Source organism: Pholcus phalangioides, unplaced genomic scaffold, assembly GCF_987345545.1.
Source record: "Pholcus phalangioides strain wild (caught in Gottingen) unplaced genomic scaffold, Ppha-v1.0 ptg000024l_1, whole genome shotgun sequence".
NCBI lineage: Eukaryota > Metazoa > Arthropoda > Arachnida > Araneae > Pholcidae > Pholcus > Pholcus phalangioides.
Genome location: NW_028301616.1, coordinates 2437281 through 2445581, shown reverse-complemented (window position 1 = coordinate 2445581; position 8301 = coordinate 2437281). Strand labels below are relative to the sequence as shown.

At 31.3% G+C, this 8301-nt stretch overlaps 1 protein-coding gene across 2 annotated transcripts in view; it reads right to left on the bottom strand.

Annotated features, from left to right (window-relative positions):
- Positions 1 to 5917: 5917 nt before the first annotated feature.
- Positions 5918 to 8301, bottom strand: part of tws (protein phosphatase 2 regulatory subunit tws) — a 38475-nt gene continuing 36091 nt past the window's right edge. For both annotated transcript variants that reach the window (XM_089251382.1, XM_089251383.1), the window contains exon 10: positions 5918 to 8297. The gene's annotated coding sequence lies outside the window, so the exon portion shown is untranslated. The remainder of the gene's footprint in view (positions 8298 to 8301) is intronic.

Below are 8301 nucleotides of genomic sequence, written 5' to 3'. Positions count from 1 at the left end.
CCCCCCCCCATAAATACGATCTTAGGGTGGGATTATACTATAAAGTTCAAACCGGTTACTTAATCTTTTACAAAACTTGGAAAAAACACCAATAAGCGCTGATAGATACACTTATTGATTACATTTTTCAAGTTTTATATAAAAATTTTTTACTTTTGTAGCGTATTCGCGGCCTTAGATCAATCAGCACAAAATTTTCTTTTAAATTCAATAAGACGTGTTTATGCTTGTCAGATCAATGGGGAAAAAAATTGTTTTCAAATAAACGAGTTTATTGAATTTCACAAGGGTAGTTTCAACAATGCACAGTTTTCAGTAAAAAAAAACAAAGATCAACAATCTGTTAGCACAATGAAAAAACATTGCAAAAAAGACATCTTTTAAAAACAAAATTAACAGCTGTATAGCACACTCATATACATGTTATTTCATCTAAATTTTTATTTAAACTACTACAAAATAATTCGCTCAGATTTTTGTGCGAATATTTGGTGATAAAGCCACATCTAACTCTGCAACATTTTCATAATGTTAATATCAGTTTGGTAAAAGAAAATTATGAAACCCCATGATCATCGCCATCAGTACAAAAAATAGCATTCTTTCCTTTTTCAACACAAATAACTTGTTTAATGTTCGATTCAATTTTGAGAAATATCAGAGCTAAATAAAAATAATTTTATGCTGTAAGAACAATATGGGAAGGAGGAGTTACGATTTGCCCGAAACAACTGGTCATTAACTAAGGTTTCAACTCAAGTGTTTTAATTGACAAATGATGGAGTATTATTTAATCACGTTTTCTTTTTTCAAACAATTACAATAGAACCTCTCTTATCCGGCTTGAATGGGACAGAGTCAGCAAGAAAATCTGAATTACTGACAGAGATATCACAAAATAGTGTAAAAGTATATACTGTATACAGAATCTGTTAATGTACTATACAAGTAAAATACTGTACTACATAAATACTTTTAAAAACTTGGGGTTAATTAATTACAATCAAATACAAGCAGGTTGTGCTTTACAGAGACAAGAACCTATGCACTACAGGGATTTTACTCTACATTAATACTATATTAACACTAAGATCACTCACATCAAGTTTTTCTTTTTAGCTAGTTCGGAAGATATCTGGATAAGAGAGGTTTTACTGTACTCCAGATTTTAAATTTCGCATATAAAGACTTTTTATGCCTCAAGTCAGCACAATATTAACACTATTAGCCTTCACTGGGAGTAAAACTTAATATGAGAATTTGAAATTTGTATCAATTTTGTCTTTGATTACCTTCTTCTCAGCAATTAATTTCTAAATATTGCGCCTTTTACATAAGCAAAAATTCTGTGCATTTTACATTCGACGCCAATCATGAGTGTACATAAAACAGAAAGAAACGAGATCACTTTTTAGAAGGCAGAACCTTCACATTTTGAGTTTTTTTTCAAATACACATTTTTCTGTCAAAAACCACCTTAGTCCTAGTAAAATGCAACACAATTGGGATTTCAAAAAAAAAAAAGGAAACCAGACAAGTAAGAGACCAGAGAGAAATTCGCATCACAAATTGACAATATAAAAAATGTTTCTACAAACATTATAAGAATAATTTTGCCTGTATAATAACTATTGCTATATAGCAGCCATCATATGAGAGAAAACAAACCATTTACAATGACTTTGAGCTTGAAAATCAAGTGGGTTTTTTTTCCTTCAAGTATGAAAATGATGCATTGAAATCATGCCCATTAAAATTTTCAAGATTAAATGTAACATGATTTCTTTTATCGATTCTGAATTCAATGTGCATCCAAAAATCTAGCCAAAAAAAAAGATTCTCAACAAGTTTGCCGTTGTTTGTTCAGAATTTAATTGCGATAATTAATGAAAAGCTATACGCAATAAAACTCTTAAGATCATCGCAAATGAACAAAGAAACAATCAATTTTTCTTACTAAAATGCAGCCACCATACAATGCCACGAATACTGAACATAACTTAAGATAAAGAAGAGCTAAAGCATCTGCATTTTTTTCACAGTAACAAAAAATTTAAATATATCTTTTCCTTTCTCGTTAAATATTGATTTTCGGAAAGAATATTCAACTCAACACAAAAATAACAAATGGCAGAGAATTAAAACTGTGTTACAATTAATTATTAAAAACCGTCAGAGGGTGGAAAAACAAATATATGAAATGTCATTCAATGACAAGGGAGTCGAATATGTCAACATAAACAACGGAAATAACCATTTTGTACTGTTCTTCTCCCCCCCCCCTACAACGAATCAACAAGTTTATTACAAATCGCAGTGCGTCCATACAACAGCTGCAGCTACTTATATACAGTCGAGACAGATACACAATAGCAATACCAAAGGAAAATATAAAATATTGCTTTCAAAACTCTTGCTTGCAACATTTTCAAGTTTAAGGCCACATAACATACATAAACGTACACACGCACACACACACGTGCATAGCACATCCTTTCCGTCTTGCAATGCATTAACAAATTACACACTAAACAAAATGCAGGCACAATTGATCAACACGATAAAAATCATGCTCGAATGTTTTTATAATCAGAAGGAAGAGAACTCTTTCAACTAAATTTCAATTTTGTTTCAATGACTAACAGAGGAATATGGTTCCTTAACACCAGAAATAGTTTAAAAGAGTGTTCTTCGACCACTAGTCTCAGCAAAAAAAAAATTGACCAATTTATTCAACCATCACACGTTAAGATTTAATAAATATTAGTGTCTGTTGGTTTGTCTTTCTTAGCCGTCAGAAAAGGTGTGCGAATCACTTAATAATTATTTTTGCCATTTACGAATTTTTCAATTTAATTTTTTTAACAACATGCATTTTTTTTTTTTTGGTTCATAAATTATTTATCGTATTTATTTTTCTTACCACAGTCCACAAATTATTCCCCCCCCCCTTTTTTTGTCATTGCAAATTACTTTTTTTCTTTTGCTGGCACATAAATTCTTCCTTTTGCCTGTCTACAAATTACATTCCTATCAATTTTTTTTTGTCGGTCCCCAAACTTTCGCCCATTTATTTATTTTTTGCCAGTCCACAAACTATATTCCTATTTACTTTTACCAGTCTACAAATTATTTCTCCCATTTAATTTATTTCGCCTGCAAATTATTTTGCTTATTTATTTTTCGTCAACCCACAAATTATTTCCCACACTTATAATTTTTAATGCACCACAAATTAGTTCTATTTATTTTTACCAGGCAAGAAAATATTTCCACTGGTGTGCAAAATTGTTCAACTACTTTCACCAGTCCAAAGCTGTAAAACAATAACTGAAGACGGAGGAGTCGTTGCCCCCTCCCGGCTTTTGAAAATACACTAAAAATGATATATATATATACATACATTGAGTATATGTTCTTTTTTCCCCCTGGAAAAAGTTGAAATGACGTTCCTAACTGAAGACACTGGTTTAGATCACCATTTTCGTAATGGTTATGCAACAAAAACCAGTGCGAGACCAAAGATTGGTGAATCATACTTTTATAACTGGAAGAATTGGTGAGGGTCGGGAGATAACATTCCATTCCAGGCTTTAATTAGTAAATGACAGAATGTCTTTTTTTGTAAATCAAACCAGTATTTTTTAGGCTATACAATCTATGTGAAGGTCAGTCCATGTTATATCACCCAGATGTTACTTGATATTTTTAAAATTCTTCAACAATGTTCAGGAAAGAAAATCAGACTTTATTACATTCAAACAAACATAATTATATAAGAATTTCCCTCAAACAAATTAAAACATGATGGCTAAAATTGCATTTTTGCTCATTAATTAATCCAATCTTGATTCACATATATTTCAAGAATAAAAAAATAGCTGCCATAATACGGACAACAAACGAAGATGCTTTTATAATTATGAAACAAATAATTAGTTCAATGGTACCTTGACCTACAAATGTCTTTTCTTTTGCAGGTAATCTATTTTGCAAGAAAAGTACCAAAAATTCTAAAAATAACAATGCCAACATGCAAGCAAATGTTCAACTAACAAACATTAGATGTACGAACAAAAGCTTTAACACACTCATTCACTCCTCAATGAATTCAAAGCTAGGCTGAAAGAGATCTCGGCAATGGAATGAGTGTTGTAGCATCCCTTCATTCGCTCCTGCATATTCGTTCATGTAAAAGCAATGGGTCTCTTTCCAGACTTTTTCACATAGGACCATTTTTGTGAAAATTATCAATATTTTTGTAGAAACCGAGTTTGGGAGAACGAGAAACAATCTAGGCAATTTTGCACAAAAGAAATGAAATTTAAAATCTATGGCTTTGTTAATTTATATTTTGTAACGGGTCTGTTTTCTGAACCAGAATTTTGTGAATGGGCCTGGAAAACAAACTCAAACTTCAGCTGGCCCTTGAAAAGCCAACAATGTTGACGGACTGTATTAATCTGAGTGAACATTTTATTTTGAATAAAACACACTGTATCATGCTAATTAATTATGGAAGTATAAATACAGTGAAATGCCAGTATAACAATACTCAAGGGACTGGAGGAACGTATCATTATAAATGGAATATACAGTATTAACTCTATAAAAAGTGAATTGGGGCCATAGACTGATAGCTACATTAACGATTATCATTATATATACAGGGTGCATAGCAAATAGGGAGTATGGCATTTTACTTGTGAACCATTGATGCTAGAGGTATACTTCCAATTAGAAAAATTTCCAAATATATATAACATGTGTGTACTCAGATATAGATATGTCATTCATATAATGCAAGAGGTCGTATAGTTAAAATAAAATTTTTACATGCTCCCTGTGTCTCTCAAAACCCAGTTATAAAAAGTTACTCTTTCTCTCCTGATGCCAAAAAAAAAAGTTCCATGTTTCTCTTCACTGAGACATTTGAATTCAAAAAACAGCTAATTTGAACAGAACAGCATTAAATGCAGGTAAAATGGTTTTTCCACATTTAGAGCTGGTTTTTCCCAACTTTCCTTCGTTTTTCAAATTTAAATATCCCAACAAATGATGCACTCCGAAACTTGGAATTTTTTTTGTTGGCATTAGAAAACAGAGCAACAACTTTCTAATTGGGTTTTGGTAAACACAGGGACAGTATAAAAAGTTAAATTTTTCATTTCAAAATAACTATACAACCCCTTCCAACATAAATGACACATCTAAATACTACACATTTGGAAATTTTTTCTAACTGGAAGTATACCTCTAGAATCAACAGTTCGCCAGTAAAATACTGTACTACCTTTATATATTAGTTAAATAGGATTTTATGTACTTTGGAAGGCATGGAATAAATCAACAGGATTTTCCTTACTTATGCAAAAAAAATTTCATCTGAGATGCAAGTTTTCATGATGAAAGTGAATTTCAGAAAAGAAGCTCATAAGTTAAGGTAACATTGTACAGCGAAAATAGTTAAAAATGTTTATAGGAATATTACTAAAAATCAATTATCTCAGAAAGAAATCTTAACAGCGAGAAATTTTGTGATATTGATTTCAAATTTGTTTATAGAAGTGACAAAAATTGTATTTTATGGCAACCATGTACACCCACAGTGCATCTGTACTGTTACTCTCTAAAATGAAAGAAAAATTTAAATTTTTTTTAAGTTGTGATATAATTATTTGAAAACTGCATGTTCAATGCATGTTCAACTGCATTTCAATGATACATCCCCCCCCTCTCCTTTTCCGATCTGGTGCTTGATCACAGTTGATGAGAAAAGAAAAATTTTAAAAATATCTACCACGAACGAAAAAACTGAATTGTCACCTGTAAATCATTATCAAATAAATCTATATTACTCTCTTGATTTCTATGATATGAAATATCATTGCATTATAAACAAGGAAAAACATGAAGAAACAACTTAAGTAGAGACTTTACTCTGATCTTTATATTACAATTTAGAATACATTTTTCGCATGAGGCTGTCAAGAATAACACAACACATGAACTCATTGGTCAATATTGATGAATCAGTACAAGGAAGTCAGAAATGTCATTCAGTATAGGTGAATTATAAAAATCATAGAAAAAAGTACAATGCACATCATTTAAGTGTGGAGACTAAAATAATTTTCTGTATAATTTCAAACTAGAACACTTAGAATCCTTGTTAAAATATGAATATAGTATCTCTACTTACACATAAAATGGATTGTCATGCTCTATAACATTTAAGCAGTAATTATGACCACAAAAACAAAACTATTGGATAATCCCAGCAGTAATACTAGATTTTAATTGCAGGTTCTTTTTATTCCACTGAATAAAAGGCACCATCTCAGTCAATGAGTAGTGTGGATATTACAGTCAGTCAAACTGCAATGATATATAAGGCAGAAGTCAGTCAAAATTGTTAAAATATATGTTAACAAATGAAAGTGTTGCTGTGGATGCTTGCAAATTAAATTTTGTATTCAGAGGTTACACTTTGAGAAGCACCATGCAAAGAATTTCAACAACAGATGTACATTTACATCTCTCTCAACACACGATGCAAATCAATAACAAAAACTAAATGACTATACTGAGTAACTGGGGTATTTGTGCATTCTCAGCAAAGCTTTCATCATACTTATGTATCTTAGCAACTGTGACATGCTCTTGCCTACATAACACCCTGCCACTGAGATGCTGCTCATCTAACAGGGATAAAATTACACACAATTTAAATCCAACGTTACCGATAAATATATATAGGAAATCCTATATTTTATATGTCATGAACTGATAATAAAGAATAACTGCTTTTGACAAGCTGAAATTTATAGCTGAATTCATAGATGGTATTAATAAAATGAAAGGGTAAAAAATTATCAATTTCTGGGCTCAAATTTCAGTACTCTGCATGTGCAGAATCATCTATTATTGCAATGTTTTTCAAAGTGTACATCACAGCTCCTAGGGGTGTCGCAAAACTTAGCCGAGGGCGTTGCAGTGAGCTAAAGATATTGATTTTTGTGCCTATTTATGCTTTGAAGTGGTTCTTTTACAATTGAAAATATCTACTAAAATATTATGGAGAGCAGTGAAATGGACAAAGGAGCCGTGGGTGACCAAAGTTTGAGAAACAATGCATTATTGAAAACCATAAATAATACAGTGAAACCTCAATGTAACGATACTATTGATCAATAAAAAATACTGTGGTCGAGGGATAATTGTTATATCAAGAGGCATCATAACAATGTTAAATAAACATAGTTTATCATTAATGTTAAAAATAGCATAACAATGTTAAACATAACATAATGCTAAACATAGTTTAACATTAGACTACAGTCATTTCCAAACACCTTGAAAAAAATATTGTTGTGCAGGGATTTATCATTGTATCAAGTATCATTGTAGTGAGATTTCACTGTACAATCGAATCTGAAGGGAAACATTACGATACTGAAAGATATTATAAATAAATGGAAAATGTTTGACAAGAAAAAAAAACAACAGGAAACAAAATGAGATTTTAAAAAACTAATAAAGGTTCCACATAACATATACAAAGCCAACAGACTTTAGCAGCAAGTAGTGAGTGATTAAGAGGGGGGAGGGAAATCAATAACAGATATATATGTATAAAAAAAGTTTGAAAAAATTAAATCTATACATTGATCTTTGTAACAAATGATAAGACACATGATAAGATCGAGAATGACAATACAAAAAAAAGGAAGCACAGTACAATGTTGGCAACTACCCTTTATTCCGAGCAAATATGTTTTTTTTTCTTTGTAATTCATTTTTAATATAGGAATTGATTGTTAATTTTCTTCGAGCAGGCTTCAATAAAAATATGTGCTTCAATAAGGTCATCAAAAGAGTTCACGATTTTGGCTTCTGTTCAACATGACACCCTCCAATGAACTGAAGTATGGATACAATGATGACCACAAGGCAAAAAAAAACTAAAAAAAAGTCGCAACATGCACTGATGATATGAAGAGTGTCATCCAAAATTATACTCTTTTCTTTATTTTTTCATTCATGTTTCAAAGATGCCTTACTCTCACTTTGACCATCCTATTACGTGCATAGCATTTGAAATATATGCACATATGTGATACACACATAAATATATATTACCAGTTTTTTGTGTGTGTGGCACTTTCGCTGATTCTGAGCATCTGAAGAACCAGAGCTATTATTTTTTCACCTCTTTATAATAAGCAATGGTTCTCCTGGCTCACACATCCTGAGAACACAGCTGCACATTTGTTTCTTTGTTATGTTCTCAAAAGCTAA